At 37.5% G+C, this 22,499-nt stretch overlaps 1 protein-coding gene across 1 annotated transcript in view; it reads left to right on the forward strand.

The window, feature by feature from the left end:
• The window catches only part of camta1a (calmodulin binding transcription activator 1a), a 436,791-nt gene that overhangs the window by 186,275 nt on the left and 228,017 nt on the right, over nucleotides 1–22,499 (forward strand).

Raw genomic sequence — 22,499 nt, forward strand, 5'->3', positions numbered from 1 at the left:
ACCGAAGAGGGAAAAAGTGAACGTCATGTCTGTTAGCAAAAGTATGCGCGCATGCACCTGAATCAGTCTGTCATCTTGGTTTATGGGTGATAGCTTACCCTGGGGTCTGAAGCAGCTCTGGTGAATTTACATGTTCCCAGATCCCACAAGTGTAGGATTTGTGTATTTTAAATAGACTGTCTATAGACTTTTCTGGCTGTAAGCCAGGCCAGCAGTGGTGGATTTGAGGTGTAATGGAGTGCCACTTATCCAGCGTCAATGATGCTGCTGATGAAAATGGTTTAGATTTAGACAGGACAGAGGTTGCCACGGTGACCACGCTGGCTGTTTGTCCCATCCTGGCCAGCAGGATTTGGGAGATGAGTTTGTACTGTCATTTAAAGGGACAGTTCACCCAGAAATAGAAAAATGTTTCATTTACTCAACCTTAGGTTGTTCCAACCCTGTATACATTTCTTTGTTCTGTTGAACACAAAGAAAGATATTTTGAACAATGTGGGACACTGAACAGTTCTGGTGCACCATTGACTTCCATAGTATTTTTTTTTTCCCTACTATGGAAGTCAGTGGTGCCTCAAAGCAGCCTGGTTACAAACATTCTTCAGAATATCTTCCTTTGTGTTCAGCAGAAGAAAAAAATCCATACAGGTTTGGAAGAACTTGAGGGTGAGTAAATGATGACAGAATTTTCATTTTTGGGTGAACTATCTTTTTAACTACTTCATAAATAAGCATACTTGTAGTAAAATTTTCAAGAACATGTCTGTGATGTATTTCACTCTAAAATCAAATATTTTCAATTGCCATTTACTATATAAAATAAATACAAAAATATCATTGGTTGAAAATTATTTTCCACATTTCTAATACATAATAAATATAGTTGAATGTGTTTTTTGAGTAGTTCACTTTCAGTGAGAAGAGGAAAAAAAATACTGCACCCTGGAAATTAACGCACCTGGTTAGGACACAATGTAAGAGTTGCTTCTGTACTCGAGAGTAAAACTCACTCCGCACATACAGTGGATGTAACCAATCATTAAAAAGAGATAAGAGAAAGAAGGTTACTTGAAGGTGGGGGAGATTTTGCGGGAAAACTACATTTAATTTATCCTCCAATGCACAGTGTCAGGGCTCTTATGGTGTAATATTTTAAGAAGCTTATAGTGTGGGCATATTGTGTATCTGTGTGTACATGCCAGGGTTTAAGTCCGTGTGTTTCTTCAGTCTGTTTTTCCTAGCCTCAGGTTAAGCCCTCCAGTCTCCTGTTCTAGCCAGTTTGTTGAAACAGAACAGTGCTTTCTCCATCTCCCGCCTGCTTCCAGAAGGAAGTCCCACTTCTCTCCCAATTAGAGAGAGCAGATCTTATACTATTAGACAGCTCAGAGTCCATTCTACTCAGTGCCAGAGACTGGAAACTGCTTTCCTCCATTCTGTGCACAGGAAGTGCTGGCCGCCATCGGCACAGAAAAAAAAAAAAAGCAAAGCCGACGAGGGATCCCGGTATCTTTCACGCTTGTTCATAGTATATTAAACACAGTGTTTCTCTCTATCTCTCTCCCATGACCAACTATAGTCAATTTGTGAGGCTGACTAATTTATCTTTTTTTTTATTATTTGGTGATGTTTTAATTTATGTGCTGTTATCTGCTATTACACAGTTTTAAATGTATCCACTTTAAGCACTGTCTTTACCAATGAAATGGCCATTGTATGGACTATTGCATCACATTTTGCATCTTTGTTTCCACCATGAACTCTGCATTTTTAAGACTGCGTGTCAACTGTCTCGATTTTAAAGAAGCAAGAACATATATTATATAATCACCCCAGAACAGTTGGGTTGATTGAGGCCAGCCTACAGTATACATGGTCTCCTTAAGAAAAATTAGTCAGCCAACAAACTCGTTTTTGAAAGATGTAGTTTTGCACATCCAAATTAACAATCCTAATTCATGTGCAAATGGACTTTGAGTACTCCAACTTCCACCCAATTTTTCTCTCTGCCTGTAAGGGACATTGATAATGGCTGGACATAAAGCAAAAGCCAATTATAAGACATTTCCTTGTGTAATTGCTAGAGATGAGCTGAAGAGCACCCCGTCGGCTTTTTATCTCCAACACACAAAAAATGAGCCCATGAATAAAGTGTACCTCTCTCCACTCACTCATTACAGCTCTGCACTGAGTAATGTGTATTATCACTGGCTAAAAGGAAGTTGGGAGGAGTTCTTGTGTGCGCTGTATGCAGTGGAATGTTGTAGCGGCCGTTACAGCAAACGCTCAGGTCTTCTTGGATTCATAATGGTGACCAGACAGTGATCCTTTAGAGACCCTATGAAATAAAAAGTAGGGTTTTGTGTCTTGTTGTCCTGCAGCTTTAAAACCCTCTAGTGCACTTCTAAAAGTAAAATGAATAAATTAAGCCAGATATACACATTTAAAATGCATCAAAAAGATTGTCATCCTGATGCCACACTATGCCACACTTCTTTATTTACGGATATGACGAGACACATGTGGGCGAGTACACAACTTCCTGCAAAAACCATCACGTCAGGTGTAAAATATAAACACTTTACATATATTATAAGCTTATATATACTTATACACAATAGGCTTAACCATAGTTAATCAGGGTTAAACATGTCTTGGAAGAAGGATTTATGATGTATTGATTATTTGAATTTTGTTAATTTTGAAAAAAAAAAAAAAAAGGTTACATAGTGTACCTTCAACAAAAATGTTTTCTTTTAGTTTTCTTTTTATTTATTTATTTTTAAACACTGCCTACCAGCAATAGTGAGTGATGTAGCAAACCATGTCAGGTGGTCTGTAATACCTTGAGAAAACTATCCATTGCTTGGCTTATTTTGATTGGCTGTCAAAGGAGAAAGATGTAGGTATATAATATATCTGGGTGTAAATGGGCCTATGCTACAGTAACCAGCAATCCTTGATTCCTTATAGTAAATACAAGAAGGAAACTTCTTGTTGAGCATTTTCATGGTGTCTTTTTAACGTTTTGCAGAGTTATCTGTTCAGTCATTTTCAAACAGTGTACATAAGGAGAAATATGATGGTTTGATGAATATTGTTGTTTATCAGCATGTGGTGGTTTTCATTTTGCATGGGTATTTTTGAAAGAGAAGCAGTAGCAGAGAGAGAGAGAGAGAGAGATGACAGCAGTGCTTTGACTGAAAGGTACACTTCTTTCCGGTGGTCAAGGCATAGTGGAGGTCAAGGTTCAAGGGTTATGAGACTAAGTATGTGGTTAAGTGATTTTCTTGCAGTCATTTTCTCCTCCTCCTTCCTGGTGGAAGCCAACAGCTCTGAGGCGCAAGGCTACAGGAACTGACTCAGCCTCTGGGCAGGCCAGGATGGAGAGACAAAGGAGGCAGAGGTCAGTGGGCCATGTAGAGTGTAATAGCTAAGCAGTATGCCAAGCATGTATGGAGGCATAGCCCGGGGCTCTGGACGCACACATATACACAAGCACACACACCCAAGTCATGTACAGTACATACAGAACATGTGAGCTTGTGATCAGACAGAATAAATCTGTCCAAATCTTGTGATAAATTTTCTATATTACCAAGAGATCATGCACTAGAGAGAACCATAACAAACACACTAGTTGCATGATGAAAACACAGTACAAACACTGGAATAAACTGATTTATATATATATATATATATATATAAAGCAGTTCTTAGTGATTATTAAGGTATGCTTTAAAGAATTCAAGCCAGAGCGCCATGATTGATGCATTCAGTTCCTGTAATGAACATTCCCTTTCAGACAGGAAGTGCAACAATGGTTAAAATCAATAGGACCGCTTGCACGCCGGCCACTGGAACAACACTACAGCTAATTCAGGCCATACCTGTCAAAGCCCTAGAAAATCTTCCACAACTCCAGCGCACCGCACTGTAATTTACACTGGCGGCCACCTCCTTTTCCATTTCTATTAAAAGGAGAGCTCTGCATTAAGTGTTAATGAAAGCCGGAGCCGCCTTGTGATTTAGGTGAGCTCGGCTGAAGCCCCGCAGCGCTGACTGCGTAAAAAGGGCCGGGATTCACTGCACTTTTTTAAACACACGCACACACAAAATGACATGCATGCTCCCTTTAATGAAAAACGGTTTAGTCTAGACTGGAGAAATAAGATTATTAGCGCAGAACATCAGAAGATTAGACATGATATTACTTGCTTTCTGATTGTCAGAGAAAATGTGAAAAGAGGACAATCTCTACAAACATCTTAAAGAGCTGTTTCTTTTTTAGTTGTTTGAACGATTTTTATTAATGCTTCTTTTAAGTCAAAGTAGGGATCGTTCTGTTTGTTCCAAGTATACACAAGCTAGCTTTGTCAGTTAGCTCCCTCCAAGTGTCTTTGTTCATAAATTAATGTGAGATGGAGTTGGATGATTTATAGACAAACTTGCATTCAGGATCTAGTTCATTATTGTTTGAGGGTGAGCTGAAGAACCTGTCCTTCACTCAGCTTCATACACTATTCTGCCTGGCCTCAGGTTTACGTCATACTGTATGTCTCTGGAAGGCATCCAGCAATACTGTTCTCTCATTATTGCTATCCCACACCTTAGTCCTTGACTGAAAATAGGACAAAGGTACCAGTCCGCCTAGAAATGTATTGTTTACAAGATAGCAGGTGAAAGTGAGCGCATTTGAAGAGGAACTAATCACTGGATTTGCAGGGTTATGGGGGAATTAAATGGGTCTGGATCTGGAACAACATTAGGGTGATTAAATGATGACAGGTTTTTCATTTTGGATTAACTATTCTTTTAATGCTAATTTAAGGATATGCTTGTAACCTCAGCTGTCATATTAAGAACAAGATTAGTTTTAAAAAGGACATTTGAGTTAAATTTTTAACAGAGGACGTTTTCTGGTCTGGACTGGTTTGAGATGTCTGTAGGGCTGGACGATTATGGCCTAAAATCAAAACCTCGATTAATGAACGATTTATATTTTTTGCCCTCATAGTTCACTGACAAGTTTTGTACTGTAAATACGCTTGACAGCGCTGACAACTAGTTTCTGCGTTCCTCTCTGTGCGCACGATCATCACGTTTTGCGCAGCTACTGTTTGTATGAGTGTTCGTGCCACAATGCAGCTGCGCGAGCACAGTAGCTTGAAATAGTATACATCCGATCGTCTAAAATCGCTTGAATGTCCAAACTGGCAAACCTTAAAACAATTACAACTGACAAAGTTTAGTGAAGACGCAAGGCTCACCGCTCACGCGCCATTTTTGTGTATTGACTCAGCGTCGGCGTTCACCTCCTGTGTTGCTTTTCATGCCGCTGACTGGATGGGGCGGAGTCACGTGGCTACACACGCGGAATGTTGTTTTTAAGGGGGAAGTATTAACAGGATTAAAAAAACTGAATAACCGACATGGGAAAATTACATCAGTTAGAGGTTCTGAATTCCGGTTTTGATTACTTTTTGATTAATCGCCCAGCCCTATATGTCTGTAATTATTAGTAAGATGAGAGTATGTATTCTGATTGCATGTATCATGCACCCAGTAAAATAAACAAGACTTATTCTATACATGTGGTATATTTTGAATATTATACGAACTACCTCAAAAGAACTACCTTCAAAAGATTGGGTTCAGTGAGATTTGTTAAAGTTTTTTAAAGAAATGTCTTAAAACAATTTAAAATAACTGTTTTCTATTTTAATTTATATTAAAATGTAATTTCCTGTAATGGCAAAGCTGAATTTTCAGCATCATTACTCCATTCTTTAGTGTTACATGATCCTTCAGAAATCATTCTAATATGATGATTTGATGCTCAAGACACATTTTTCTTTTTGTTATCAGCGTTTAAAATGGTTGTGTTGCTTAATATTTTTTGTGGAAACCATGATACATGTTTTGGGGATTTATTGATGTTCTTTGAAGTCCAAAAGAACAGCATTTACTTGAAATAGAAATGTGTCATTATAAATTCATAAATGTCTTTTTTGTTCAATTTAATGTATCCTTGCTGAATAAAAGTATTTATTTTAATAAAAACAAATCTTATTACACCAAACGTGTATACATTATCGAAAGAATTATAATGATGGCCATACCTTACAATAGTACTACAGTTCTAAGCAGTATGTGATCATACTGTCTTTCACTGATTTAATTACTGTTTTACTTCAGATAGGATTCCAGTAGTACCTGACTGTACCATCTGTAGTAGTACCAACTGTTTTTTTTTTACCTAGAAAGTTGGCAAAATGGTCAAAATCCATAATAAAGGTGTACCAGGCAACACACTGTGACTTTAGTTTCAGTGGTCAAGTGGAGGTATAAAAACAAAAGTTCCATAATCACAGACATTCCTTATCTGAAAAGGATTAATTTTCTCAGGACTCCTGAGTACGCCAAAAACCACCAGGTAATTTGCTCTGTAATTTTGTACAGAGGTTGTGAAAAACCCTCACAATGTTTGATTCAGACGGGATTAAAATCACAAAGTATGTCTGTGAAACACAAATTTTCTTGACCTTCTCAAGGGAAACTAGTCTAGTCTTGGGCTTTAGTCTCATTTTGGTTAATCTGTGCTTGTGTTTGAATGTCCTATGGCTCTGTAGTGGCCTATTGGTGAAACGCTAAAGTTTTCTGGGGCTTCCTACTTAACTATCAAACAATAAGTTTTTCTCATCTGATGACCTGCAATGACATTGTAGTCTGCCACTCTCATGGCCTCATGCAGTATGCCTCTTTTTCTTTTTCACTGTGTTTCTCACTGTTTTGCTGCTCCTCCCTTCTCCCTGTCCCAGCATCCACTCCAGCACAGCTCCCAGCAGAGCACTCCAAAAGACACAGCTTTGATTAAAACCTACAGCAGCACCGCCAGTGCAGAGAAAGGGCCCGAGCTATGACAACAGAAATGGGCACACATTCCCAGCCACACTAACAGCAAATTGCATTTGTAACAACTCAAGTAAATGAACACACACTCCACAGCAACACTTAAATTAGTGCACTCTCAGTTGGATGTTTTTATTTGTCGTGAGCACATTTGTGAGAGTGTGTGTGTCCATTTGTGTTGCCATCTCATCAAGCATCAGTTGAGAGCCACTGCACTCAGCGTGAATGGTGAACCTGTTTTTAAGGTCTGACCAAGCTCATGCATGATGCTTTATAGAAGAGTGAGAGCACAGAAACATACAGGACTCTATGTACACAATGCTTGGGCATATAAGAATACTTAAATACTTCTCAAGGTGGCAACATTTTTATATATTTTTAAAAATATATATATAATATAATATAATTTAATGATATAAATGATAATAAATATATTTTCATCAAAATAAATAAAATAAAATCAGTGCTTCCCACGGGTTTGAAATATACTTGCGGTGGTAGCCGGGTGAAAAATCCTCTTATTACCCACGGCACAAAAATGGTCTACCACATGTGACAAACAAATAATGTTTTTTTCATTATTTATTTTATTTTTTATTTTATTTTAATTACATAGCATACTATTACATTTAATTACATACTAATATTATGCATAATTATGCATTGTAAATTGTGCAAAATTACAGCATTTAAATGGTTCTCCTTTTCCTATGTTCTCCTTGCTGTCATATATTATCTCTCTCAGTGAATGGGACACAGATTTTACTAGTAAAATTTATATAATGAATAATATGTGTGTCAAATAATGTTCTTAGTCTTTTCTTCCTGTGGGGGAGACTACAATAATTTACTATGAATTAAATTAAAATCAAATTAAATAAAATTTATTGTGTAACCAAAATACCAATAATGCCCAAAAGAAAAAGAAAAAACTTAGCGTGTGACTTTTAATTATAAACAAGCCCGAAATTCACCGGGACTCTTATTTTGAAATGTCTGTTCTATTCTACAGGCTGATCCTTCAGATTCTTACAACTGTATAAAATGTTTTATATAAAGGCCATGTAGACTTTGTAATAATTCATCAACTTGAGTTCATTAGCAATCGCTTGGCATAAATCTGCGCTTTTCATTGATTGAGAATCACTTTGAAGCAGTTTTGCGCGAGCCTGTAGAACATGTAACAGCGCCCCCTTGTGACTTTGCAACATGCAGCGCCCGTGGGAATGTCAGCGGGAGTAAACAGTTCTGACGCACACATAACGAGCAGGTACGAAACGACTAGTTAATCGATCGCGGATGGTTTCGTTATCTTGGGTGGATATAAAAGTATAAGAGGATAAGTATAATAAAAGCAAAAATGTGTCTCCAATATACTTGGGCGGCCGTTATTAATCCTGGGCGGCCCGCCCAAGTAAAGTCTATGTGTGGCGAAGCACTGAAAATACATCATTACAATTTATTGTATTGCTTGTAAACAAAATAAATTGTTAGAATACACTGTCACTGTTACATGTGATATGATATGATATGATGCACTTTGGAACACACCAGTGTTTGAAATTGATCTCTTATAGTGAGAAGCGTTCATGTTCATATACTTCTGTACACTGTAAAAAATTATTTTCATATATTCAATGTTTTCAATATTTTAAGTTTCTGTTGATTAAACATATTGTATTAACTCACATTTTTAATTTTAATGAACTCAACCAGGTAACTTACTTTTTTAAGTTAAACCAACAATTCTTTTTTCAGTGTATATGTTTTGAGCCAAAATGAAAGAGAGAGAGACAGGATGAAAGCGATGAAGCAGGAAGGTGTTTGAAGGCCACAGATATGTCAGCTTGGCCTATTAGCCAAAACCTCAGTAACCTTCTCCAGGTAGAGTGATTGAAGTTTAGCCAGACTGACGTCAACGCCCCTCATCCATCCACATACCCTGAGAGGACACAATGCCCCACAAAAGAGCTGCCAAGCCTGGGGCCTGACCAAGGGCAACCATGCCACCCACTGGCCCCCTGGGCAAGAGCCACTCACACCCTAGAGGAAGACGGGAAAATAGAGAGAGAAGGGTAAAGAGAACGAGGACAGCTAGAAAGACAGACAAGTCAATTGGAGGAGAAAGAGAGTGGATGAAAAATGGAAAGGGGACAGAGAGTGAAGATGATGGAGGGATAAAGCAGAGGAAAATGGAAACATGTCGATAAGAAGAAAGCGAGTGAGTCAAATGGAGATGGGCTGAGTTATGATGGATGTGGTTTAAAGAAGGGAGGGGACATCACACACAGAGTAAAAAGGGAGGGCGAGAGAGAGAGTGCAGAAAAATGCAGAACGTCAGTGTGGATTGAGATGTAGACTGACAGACTAGAGTCAGTCACATGGTTTAGGGCCTGTTTAGGGAAACATTTCCTTACCAGAAAGAAGCATGAGCGGCACCTCAAGCATCAGGGTTGATTTTGTATGATCTCTTATAGGTATAGTTGACCAAAAACAATTGTCATCATTTGTTCACCCTCATGTCTTTCCAAAACTATTTTTTTTTTCTGTGGAATACTTGTTTTTTTGGCCATACATTGAAAGTCAAGTGGGGTCCGATGTTTCTTCCAGACCCCACTCACTTTGATTGAATGGACAAAAACATTTTCAGAAAGTCTTTTTTTTTGCATTTAGCAGAAGAAAGATAGTCATGCAGGTTTGAAACGACAACCCTTTAACTACAATATAATTTTCACGGTGAGAAAAAGTTTTTCCCTCAGTCGAGATCAGTATAGTCTCTGTTGCCAAGAGATCAAACTGTTGCCCGCAGAGCAGCCACAGGAAATGCCTCTGTATACCATTTGTCCATGTGCCAATGGGCAGAGAGCAAAAAGGTTAACCTGAAGAGATTCGGGCACAATTAAAAGAGCGTGACCAAGTGTAAACACTAATGCCAGCAGTGTAAGGGGAGGCTGCAGGAAGAGGCCCACTGAATAAGGGGATGGTTGAATAATTAAGCTGGAAAGAAAAGTTGATGTCAAGCAGGTGTTCAAGGAGAAAGTGTCAGCCAAGCGGGCCGAAATGGGGAGAAGTGCTGCCACTGCAGTGTAATAATAAAGACTTAATTCAATTAGTGCTTCTGCACCGGTGCACAGCACACTGGCGGCCTGTCAGCTCCAAACAGCCCCTGTACTGTTCTTCAGACATGGAGACACAACTCACCCAAACACACGCACATGCACAATAGCATAGCTAAATGATTATACTCCTCCAGAATCCCCCAGTATCTCTCAATCCCCGCTCCTCCCAGTTTCATGTACCGCCGTCTTAGCTACCTCAGCCCACCATGTCTGCTTTATCTTTCTCTCATTGTTTCTCTCATTGTTTTGTAGTGCTGGGCATTCCCATGTGAAAGCTGTCACAAATGTGATCATCTCAATTCTCCTACACACCAATGAGATTAGATGGAGAATTGTCCTGCCTTTTAGATGATTCTCCTGAGAAAGACCCCAGTATTATTATTATTAGTAGTAGTAGTATTATTAAATAAATATTTCTGCTTCAGTACAAGTTATGCTTATTCAACAGCATTTGTGGTATAATGTTGTTAATTTTGTCTCATCTCTTTTTTCCCCCAAAAAAGTAGCAAAAAATCAAAGTTATGGTTCAGGCATTTAGAATGTAAGTGATTGGGGATAATTTTTGGAGCATTTAAAAGCAAAAATGTGAAGCTAACAATTTTATAAAAACACTTTTTTATTATTATTATTTGAGTTGTAAAGCTGTTTAAATCATTTTACTGTTATTTTAGTGTTTATGACATTGCGTTGTTATGGTAAAAAAAAAGTTGTAAAATTGGATAACTTTATGCAGTGAAGGTTTTCATGCTAAAATAATGTTAACGCAAAAATTGGAACTTTTACGGCCTCATTCACTCCCATTATATGCCTTTTTTGTTTTAAGAAAAGTGAAAATTATTGTTGCGGTAATCAACATTATGCCACAAATGCTGTTTATTGAGCTTAACTTGTACTGAACGCAGAATATTCATTTAATTGTTTTATTTATATATCATGTTGGATGAAAGGTGCTGGTTCTGTGGGTGGCATAGAGGCACTGTACCAGCAGGCTCTCTCCTGGCACAGTGGAGCTGGAAACGATCAGTCCTGCTCCATCTGAAAGAGAGTGGATGGGAAGCCAGACTGAGGGTGTTGTCTTTGTGTTATGTAAGGAGAATGATAGAAAAATAGGACCTGGGTATGTTCCAAGGAGCTTTGCAAGTAACCTGCCCCACCACACTTCAGTGCCACACACAGACACGGCCCTGTTCCATCTGCAGGTCTCCAGCAGGGTGGAATGGCACAGGAAGAACACAGCGTGCCAGTGTGTGTGTGACCCTCTGTATATACACAGAGCAACAGGATGTTATAATTACACACATACACAAATCTTTAGCATGTCTGTATATATGTATGTTCAGGGTCCAAATTTAACTTTTTGCCACACCTGGTGGATGAATTGAGAAAATTTTAAATTGTTATTTGACCATGAATAATTGTATCTTGCATTAACTTTATTAACATTTATGACAATGGAATTATTTACCTGTATTTTCTTGCACAAGTTAAATCTCTCATAAGGATGCATGACAGGGTTTTTCCTGGGCCAAAAATGGTCTTCGTTGGTGGCGGACGAACACGATCATCTGCACACAGAACAAAGTACCTTACCCAGCCCCAGTACTGACAATAAATCCAAAGAAACTGTTTGTAATATTAACTCATCTCATAAAACAATGCTCTTAGAATTATTTTAAATAGAAAAAGTGGCAGGATCATTAATTTCCATTTACAGCCCAAGACTTAATGTACAGATCATTTGACATACAGTATCAGATTGTTTTGTTTCGTCAATTGCTATGGTCGGCGTTGTCAATCAGATTCAATTGTGCATTTAAACCTCAGGGGTCTGAGGATTTTTCGGGCCCTGGAGAAGTTTTGACATGCCCTGACATTTGTGCTTTTTTCAGTTGTTCATAAACATATTAATGGAAAAAGTGTCATTACACTGTATTCAGCACAAACTAGGCTACAATAATATGTGAGGAACATGTATGTACATGTTTGTGTTTTTGAAGGAATAACGTTTATGCTTGGTTATTGAAAAAACTAAAAATTTAAGTCACTGAAATAAAGCCAAAAAATATATATTAAATCTTTGTTCACAAGACTTCTGGGTATTTGAGGTTGTAGACTAGAGTTTTTGCATCAAAATGAGGTAAAAATTATGCTGCCTGCTTGTTCATATAAAACAATAGAGAGATTTAAATTTTCTAAAACATCTTTGGTCAAGAAACACAGTATGCGTGGAGGCGTGAATCATCATGAATAATGGGTCATTTACACCTGAGAAGACAAAAGAATCGCATAAAGAGCTCTAATGAGCTGCATAAATAATGAGCTCTTTCAGACAGGTAGGCTGTGAAAAACCTTTGTGATCATGTCTCAAATCTCATCATGGTGTAACACAGAAAAAACAGCAATACTGTGAAATATTATTGCAATTTAAAATAATGGTATTCTATTATATTCTTTAAAATATAATGTATTGCTGTGATGCAAAGTGTCTGAACAATTATGTTACCTCTATGGCATTTCATATAGGCTTTTAGCTTAAAAGCATGCACATTTGGAGAAATATTGATGGATTCTCATATGTTTGTCAATTTTCTATACAGAGGAGTAGGCCTAATATTTACTCAGGATTTATTGTCATTACTATGAGCGCTGGATACTGTGTTTTCAATTCATACTTGCAGCCGGAGGGCGCTCTGCCCCTTTTGTCCACAAATGCCTGCTAAAGAAGAATAGGCAATCCAGGAACTAACCGAACTAACAGAGGCCAGAGATCGCTAACTATGGCTATTCAAAACACTTTTCAAGACAATAAATACACGATTGAGACGATGTATGCATGTATTGACTGAATTTGCGTCTGAATAGCGCTCCTCCGTGGGCGTGGCCACATTAGCGGATAATGAGCTGAATCACGGACTTCTGACATGGCTCTCTTTTCATACAGATTACATAAACACAATATTTGTTTTCGATTTGACTTACACGATTTAAAACCTGACATTTCAACGTTTTTTTAGACATAAGTCTAATTTTTTTGTGATTAGTCTCTTTCACACTGGCTAGAAAAAAAACGCGGTGATCACGCCGGCGTGACCGCCGACCCGAGGGAGTTAAATACGGTTGTCAATCCAGAAACTTTGCAATGCGTAGTTAGCAGCATGAAAAATGCATATTATATACTGAAAGTGAGCAAATATCACTGCTATTATAATCATTGAAGCTGTCAATTACAATGCGAGTTACACAAAGCTGCACTCTTGCGAAAACTCCCGTTATAACCAATAAAGCTGTGCAATGAGTCTTATTGACATTGTGTTTATTCTTTGTTGGTTAAAATGAAAGAATTCACACTGAACAAAAACTTTGCCGTGTTGAGCAAATTCTGACTAACTTAAACACATCTGATTGGTCATTGCGTTCACGTGCTCAACAGATATGTCTGTGATTGGCTACAAAGCTCAACGCTGCAAAAATACGTTTTAAGTAGAAACCTTTGATGTTCTTCACAGAGCGCTTACACATGGGGGTGTTTTAAAACAGCCGGCTATCAGCTTGTACCGGTACTGCAGAACAGCAGGATTCGTCATATTAAATGATCCAGTAAATCTGTGGTGGGACAAAGATTCATTTTGGCAAATTAAGATTTTTAATGTTTTTGAAAGAAGAATTTATGCTCACCAAGGCAGCATTTATTTATTTATTTATTTATCAAAAATATGGTAAAACAGTAAAATAGTGAAATATTATTACAATCTAAAAGAACCATTTTCTATTTGAATATATTTTAAAATGTACTTCCTGTGATGGCAAAGCTAACTTTTCAGCAACCATTACTCCAGCCTTCAGTGTCACATGATCCTTCATAAATCATTCTAATAGGCTGATTTGGTGCTCAAGAAACATTTATTATTATTATCAATGTTGAAAACAGTTGTGCTGCTTAAAGGTCCCGTTTTTCGTGTTTTTTTGAAGCTTTGATTGTGTTTATAGTGTGCAATATAACATGTGTTCATGTTTCGCGTGTAAAAAAACAGTATTTTTCACATAATTTACTTATCTGTATACCGCTGTTTCCACTGTCATAAAGACGGGCTGATGACTTCCTTGTTCTATGAAGTCCCTCCTTCAGAAATACGTAACGAGTTCTGATTGTGCCAGCGGTTCCTGTGTTGTGATTCGACAGCAGTTTAGCGCATCTTGCCCGGAAAGGTCACGCCTCTTACCATAACGTGGAGATGCACGCGCTCAGTGTTATAGTAAACATGTCTTTAATTTTACCCTATCAATTTGAGCCGGAATCAGACCCGGTGATTGGACTGCGGGATGAAAATAACAGTGTTTCGACGACATGGCGACAAACACACTCTACAAACGCAACTCTTGTGTATTCCTGTGGGCGGAGGTTAGTCAAAAAACTGTTTTAGTGACGTCATTAAAGAAGGAAGTAGAGGGATGTAGTCCAAACTGGCCGTTCGATGTAGGCGACTTCTGTTAAATAAAATATCTCGCTTGGCATTGAACTTTGAGCTTTAAAATTTTACAGATTTTATTTATACTCTAACAACAACATTACACACTAACTAAAGTTTGAAACATGGGATCACGAAGAACGGGACCTTTAATGTTTTTGAGGAAACCACAATACACTACTATTCAAAAGTTTGGAGTAAGAAAGATTTAAAAAAAGAAAAAGAAAAAAACTAAAAGAAAAGAAAGAAAGCCACTTTATTCAGCAATGACACATTAAACTAATCAAAAAGGGACAGTGAAGACATTTTTCTATGTAAAGACACATTTATATTTCAAATATGCTGTTCTTTTGAACTTTCTATACACGAAAGAATCCTAAAAACGAAAATGTATCACGTATAAGAAATGTCTTTCAAAAACATTTAAAAAATCTTCATTATTACAACTTTTGACTGGTAGTGTTTTAATAGTTTTTATTGAAATATTTAATTCTATTTTTATAAAATGTATGTGTGATTGTTAGATACTCAGTGATAATAATCATGCCACACCAGTGCATGCCAGCATTTCTGTGTGTGTGGTGCAAACTGGTCATTAATCCAAATCCAGAACATATCAGTCTGGCCACGCTGTGAACATTGTGCTGTCAGTCAAAGAGTCAGAGAGGAGCGATGCTGTGTGTACAGACACAGCCGGAGAGACGTGCCGGAGAGCTCTTGGAATCAATAGCTTATATATAACCCTCATGACAGGCCAAGGCTCTCTTACCACTCACAAGTCACCGGCAGCAGGACAGCATGCTCTAGGAGTGGATGCCGTTGATTTAGGGCACGACAGCACCCGGGCCAGTGTTCTACCCATTGCATGTGCTCTCCCTCTCCCTTTCTCGTTCACTCGTTTCACTTTATCACCTTCCACAACAACCGATTTTGTCTTTAGTAACACACACACACACACATAGAAGTAGAGTCTCACCTCTTGTGATATAAGTGTTGCTTTACATGACTGTCATTCTGTTACATGAAACATTGAGGACTTTAATGTATTCGGCCGTCTTGAGTTCTGACTGGAGGAAAAAAAGCTTTTCCCTTCAAATGCTCCATTACAATCTTTGAAAGGACGGCTTGGAAAGGGACTACCCATAATTAATTTTGCATCACTGAATTAATTGTCTAAAGTGTAAGAAGCCAATTGATAAATTATTCAGCCATTTTTAGTATGTGTGTTTGAAGGGAAGATGGGAAAGGAGAGGTAAGAGCCAATTCAAATTGGAAAATTAATATTCATAACTTTTTTATGAAGTTAAAAATGGCTATCAATTCAAGGTTTAGGAGCGACTTAATGAACAGCCTCTGAAACAGGCAATGTCTGCTGGCGGTCAGGGATAATTCAGGCAAACCGGATCTCTGATTCATACCTAATCATTCGGGTTTGTTTAGACATGGGATCACGGTGATGATTCTGGATTTATTCTGCTAAAATGGGTCAGAATTCTTTAAAACCTTTAAAAGTATAAGTTGTATAAGTATAAGTGTTTTCTCTCCCTAACAGTAATTATGGAAATTATTGTAGTTCTGTTGATCTTATCTATTAGACATCTGACAAAAGCAAATCTTGAGCTATTTTCTTTCCATTTTCACTTAATTGATCGTGTTTTATAGAGTAAATGTTTACTTGTGAGTTTAAAACATAATCCAGCTAAATCAAGCTGTTAAAAACAAATGACAACACACTAAATCCTTCATTACAGTGCTTGCAAGGCAGTAGTGTATTGATATTCCTTAATCATTCTGTTTTCTGCAGGCCCAGCTGCAGCTCTAAGATAAAATGTCGGCAGTTTTACAATTGTATACTTTAGAGAAAAAAGGGGATATTTCACCCTAAAATCAAAATAAATCAGAATTTACTCATCCTTGTGTTGTTCCGCTGCTATATGCCCTTCTTTCTTTTATGGACCACAAAAGGAGAATTTTAAAAAAAATGTCCCTCTCGCACTCGTCCATATAATGGTAGTGAATGGAGACCATCATCAAGCTTTTTAAAAAAGATGCAGAAGTATCACAGAATGATCATATGTAACACATGCCTTATATTCCAAGTGTTCTGAGGGTATTTGATAGGGTGTATTCGTGAGAGTATTAGCAACATAGTTCACTCCTTCTCACCCAGAAAAAGCACACAATTTGTAAGAAATCAAGATTAACAAAAATGCAAAATGAAATGCAATCCATGTACCTTCTTCTCTGAGGTCAATATATATCCATTGTGTTAATCATAACATGAAGTTATCATGTTCACATCTGTCAACTAGGGCTGCACAATATTGAAAAAAAAAAAAAAAAAAACTGACATTGCGATATTTTGTTTTTATGCAATATATATTGTATATTGTTTCATTCTAGAATAAATGGGGTCATATGGGGGAATGAATCTGCATAAATACAAAGATACAAATGAAATAAACAGTGCTTAAGCCTATGTTCTTCAGGTGAGTCTAACAGTATTCAGGTACAGAAATTGATTAATTAAATGTGAAATAACACTGCATAGTGTTATTTTTATAAATTAAATATAGTTAATCTTTGTTAAAGCTACAAAAGTGAGTTTCTATTTAGATTTTATGGTTTGATTAACATTAATTTCACGTAAATTAACTGAGAATCAAGTGCGTTTTGAACCTTGATGCCTGGTCCATATGGGTCACGTATGAACTACTATCCCTATAGTTGACATTGCACATCCTGCAATGTGACTGATGCAGATGTGCACATAACTATATTGATGCTAAAACGATATTGCGATATTTTGTTTTTATGTAATATATATTGTATATTGTTTCATTCTAGAATAAATGGGGTGATATGGGGGAATGAATCTGCATAGAAAATAATACAAGCATAGATAAATACAAAGATACAAATGAAATAAACAGTGCTTTAGCCTATGTTCTTCAGGTGAGTCTAACAGTATTCAGGTACAGAAATTGAATAATTAAAGGTGCCCTAGATTCAAAATTTGAATTTACCTTGGCAAAGTTGAATAACAAGAGTTCAGTACATGAAAATCACATACATTGAGTTTCAAACTCCATTGCTTTCTCTTTCTTATGTAAATCTCATTTGTTTAAAAGACTTCCGGAAAACACGCGGATCTCAACATAATACCGACTGTTACGTAACAGTCAGGGTGTACGCCCCAATATTTGCATAATGCCAGCCCATGTTCCCAACATTATGAAAGGCATTAGACAAGGGCAGCCAGTAATGTCTGGATCTGCACAGGTGAATCAACAGACTAGGTAAGCAAGAACAACAGCGAAAATGGCAGATGGAGCAATAAAAACTGACATGATACATGATAGCATGATATTTTTAGTGATATTTGTAAATTGTCTTTCTAAATGTTTTGTTAGCATGTTGCTAATGTACTGTTAAATGAGGTTAAAGTTACCATCGTTTCTTACTGAATTCACGGAGACCAGAGCCGTCGCTATTTTCATTTTTAAACACTTGCAGTCTGTATAATTCATAAACACAACTTCATTTTTTATAAATCTCTCCAACAGTGTAGCATTAGCCGTTAGCCACGGAGCACAGCCTCAAACTCATAGAGAATCAAATATAAACATCAAAATAAATACTTTACTCACATAATTCGAAGCATGCATACAGCATGCATGACGAACATCTTGTAAAGATCCATTTGAGGGTTATATTAGCTGTGTGAACTTTGTAAATGTGCTGTAATATAATCGAGAGCTCGTGTGGCAGGGAGCATGTGAATTAAAGGGGCGGCGCGCTGAAAAAATCAGTGCATAGTTAATGATTCCCCAAAATAGGCAGTTAAAAAAATTAATTTAAAAAAATCTATGGGGTATTTTGAGCTGAAACTTCACAGACACATTCAGGGGACACCTTAGACTTAAATTACATCTTGTGAAAAAGCATTCTTGGGCACCTTTAAATGTAAAATAACACTGCATAGTTTTTATATTTTATGGTTTGATTAACATTAATTTCACGTAAATTAACATGCAAATGATAAATGTTTTCTCTGTGATGGGTAAACTTTGCAATTAACTGAGAATCAAGTGTGTTTTGAACCTTGATGCCTGGTCCATATGGGTCACGCATGAACTACTATCCCTATAGTTGACATTGCACATCCTGCGATGTGACTGTTGCAGATGCGCACATAACTATGTCGATGCTAAAACGATATATCGTGCAGCCATACTGTAAACTGTCATTCTGACTGTCATCAGACAACCGGAGTTCTGGTCTGGAGGTATTCAACCAGTGGCGTGCAGTGGTGTTCTGAAATGAGGAGGCACATTTTTTTTTTATGAATCAATGTAAATTAATGTGCATTACTCTTAAAGTTGACACATCTTCCTTCTTAAATGAACATTACTTTACAGTACATCAAAAAAAGAAACCAAATACAATTCTATTTTGTAATTTTACATTAACGATGTATCATAATAAATGTTTTATTTATCAAAACCATCTCATCATGTTAGTGTTTGAAGCATTTCTACATTAATTCCAAAATAATAACTAAAGGCAATAATAATTTAAACAATATATTTTATTTGTGTATTGCGTTTTTTCTTTTATTTTGGATTATCAGTCATGCTCTGTAAACACCGTCTCTCACAGACACGAATTGTATTTTTAATTTCACCAAGCTGACTGCACTAAAAACCCTGCAGTCATCCTGTTTTCAGTCCACTTCAAGTTTGATTTTGACGTGACATAAAGCGGTGATATCTAATTGGGTGATCTGTTTACTTACTTTTCAATTAGTCTTCCCATTGACGCCATTATTTGTCAAACCTACGCGCGGAACGCGCACGTCAACGAGAGGCGGGATTTATCGCACAAACCAATCATATCCAATCATAACCAATTACATCCAATGACAGCGCGATGGAGACATTGCCTCCTCTCACGTGACTTTCCCCCCTCTCACGTGACTTTCCCCCATTCATTCTCAATTACCCCCCACAAAACCCACCGCACGCCGGGGGTCTGATGATTTTATATGGTTTTCTATGAGAGGAAAGGGAGGCATGACTCCATAGACTGTAAAGCATGACTCCTCTGTGTAACTTTACCTGCGGGTGTCGCTGTTGGGCAGTGTTCCTTAAGAAATACGCTTGACTTACGCTCTTTTTAATGTCATAATTTGTAATATTTGTGTTGTTTTATATGTAATATGGATTATTTTCTTATCCTATTTTTTTGAGGAGGCACTGCCTCCCTTGCCTACTCGGAGGAAACGCCCCTGTATTCAACATAAGTGAAAAAGTACACAGTAGTCAAAAGTAGTTGTCAAAAGTACCGACTTCGGTACCTCGGTACTGAAATTTTTAAAATGTGACGCTTTGAGCTCTGTTGAGCGGATTCGTAAACACCTCTGATTGGCCATTTTGTTCACTTGCTCATCAGATATGTCTGTGATTGGCTTCAATGATCAACGCTGTAAATGATTTAAACTGTAAATAGTCATCAATGACGCTCTTCACCAAGCGCTTACACAGATACACACGGGAGCGTTTGAAACGCTTTCAAATTCAAACACTTCTGTGTGCTTTTTAAACGCTGCCGTGCTTTGATCATTGTAGCCAATCACAGACATATTCGATGAGCGCGTGAACACAATGGCCAATCAGAGGTGTGTACGAATCCTCTCAACAGCATCAAAGCGTCACATTTTTAAAATTTCAGTACCGACTTGGTATTGATCTCGGTACTTTTGACAACTCTAGTACATAGATACTTTTTTTTTTTTTTTCGAGGCATTGTATTTCATGTCGCGTGTTTATTGATCTTGATTTCTCACAACTTGATCTTGATTTCTCACAACAAGACAGAGTGAACTGCGATGCTAGCAGAGTCTCAGGAACACGCACATCGCTTAGTCGTGAACAGAAAAACAATGGCCAAGGTCAGGGTTTTTGTTAAATAATGCATTAAATTTCAGTTTGTTTTTCACTAAACGTGACGTGACGTGTGGCCAAGTATAGTGTCCCATACCTGGAATATGTGCTCTGCATTCCACCCATCCAAGTGCACACACACAGCAGTGAGTAGTGAACACACACACCATGAAAACACACCCGGAGTAGTGAGTAGCTGTTTTTTGCTTTGGCAGCCGGGAAGCGATTTGGGGGTTAGGTGACTTGCTCGAGGGCACCTCAGAAAGTGGAAGCGAGTGCTGTTTATTCACTCCCCTGTCGGTATGGAGACTCGGACCTGCGACCTTCGGGTTACAAGTCCTAGTACTTTTGCAAGTACTTTTGCGACTTTTTAAAAAAAGCTTAATGCTGGTCGCTATTCACTGCCATTACGTGGACAAGCATGAGCGGGATTTTTTTTTTTTTTTTATTATTCTCCTTTTGTTGGCCAAAAAAGAAAGGACATTTTGCTGTTTGAGTGATATTTTCTTGCTATTTAAGCATGTCTGCTGCAAAGACATGGAAGTGTTTCTCGTGCACAGATGAGAAAAAAACAGATGCACATTTCATTTACGCAGCACCAAAGCCTAAAACTTCAGCTTATTTTAAACTTTAATACCATTCTGCCTTGCAAGCACTGGTGTTTTCCTCATGAAATGCAAATGTAGTTTTTTTTCTTATTTGGGAATGGATGGCTCAACATACAATATGAATGAATTTTCCAGGAGCATAATTGAGCTGTGTGTCTGTGTGCGTGCGCTGTAGATTTAGAGCGGGATTTGCTGCTGACCTCACTCTGAGAAGAGAGAGATGCATCAATATGATTTGGATATGATGATGTTGGAATGGACATGAAGAGTGTCAATTATTTACAGGTGATGTGCCCATTGAATTGGCAATGAAGTGGCCCATAAATTACCTCCCTCAGTAATCAACCCCTCAGGGAAAATAATGAAATAACTGCTGCTGGAGCGAGGGAACCGCTGTTCAGCAAAGCCTGTTTGACTAGGTGATTTTTGAAAGGGTGGACAGCTTTTGAAGTGACATTGGATGGTGAAAAGACAGGAAATTGCCCTGCTAAAATGTCCCTAAATCCTCTTGCTGTGAGGAACAGTCTGTACTTTAGGTCCATAACAAAGGAACTTATTGTTCATACAGCATATTTGCGGTGATCACATTTAATGTGCACTGCTGTTTTTGGTTGTACCCTACTCTTTTAGAAAATATAAAGGCCTTAAAGTCCCCCTGAAATCAAAACTTAAGTTTTTAGTATGAATATGTTAGCCTTAATGTTATGAATAAGCTAGTGTGCAGTGTTGGGCACGTTACTTTAAAAAAGTAATTAGTTATAGTTACTAGTTACTTCTCACAAATAGTAACGGAGTTAGTAACTGAGTTACATCATTATAAAAGTAACTAATTACCAGGGAAAGTAACTATTGCGTTATTAAAAAAAAAAAAAAAGTCAAATAACTTGAATGCCCCCATTATTAAATATAAGTCTAAGAATAAATTATTCTTGAACCGACTCGTGACTCATGATCCGCTCTTTCTTATGAAATTTCTCTGTACTGTACAATAGCCTACGTGTTTGTAGCCATTAAAGAAAATGTAGTTTCATATTTATGTTTAAATAGTCCTATGTTATGTTTTAAATTAATTTACTTGATTATGAAAAGTGAACAGCATGAGTAAGATGAATCATAAGATGCGCAATATATCGGGAGTCATGGAGTGGGTCAGACATGATTTTAAACATTTCATTAAGTTTTGTTTGGTAGAAAGCCTTTCTTTAAAGTGAATTTCGTTTTGTAAAAATTGTATCTTAATTTTAATCAATGTTTCATTAACCAATTGCCTGGATTTAATAAATAAGAAGCAAAAATAGCAGACAATATAATCATGGCAGGCGCGGGCGCGATCACTGGCGCGTGAACTGGAGCGCGTCTTACAGGCTAGAGAACCGAAACTCAGCGTATAGGCTGCTTGCCTCGCAGACAAGAGAAAAATATCTATAGAAAGCTTGAAATATCTAAAAACGA

Source organism: Megalobrama amblycephala, linkage group LG24 (assembly GCF_018812025.1).
Source record: "Megalobrama amblycephala isolate DHTTF-2021 linkage group LG24, ASM1881202v1, whole genome shotgun sequence".
Lineage (NCBI taxonomy): Eukaryota > Metazoa > Chordata > Actinopteri > Cypriniformes > Xenocyprididae > Megalobrama > Megalobrama amblycephala.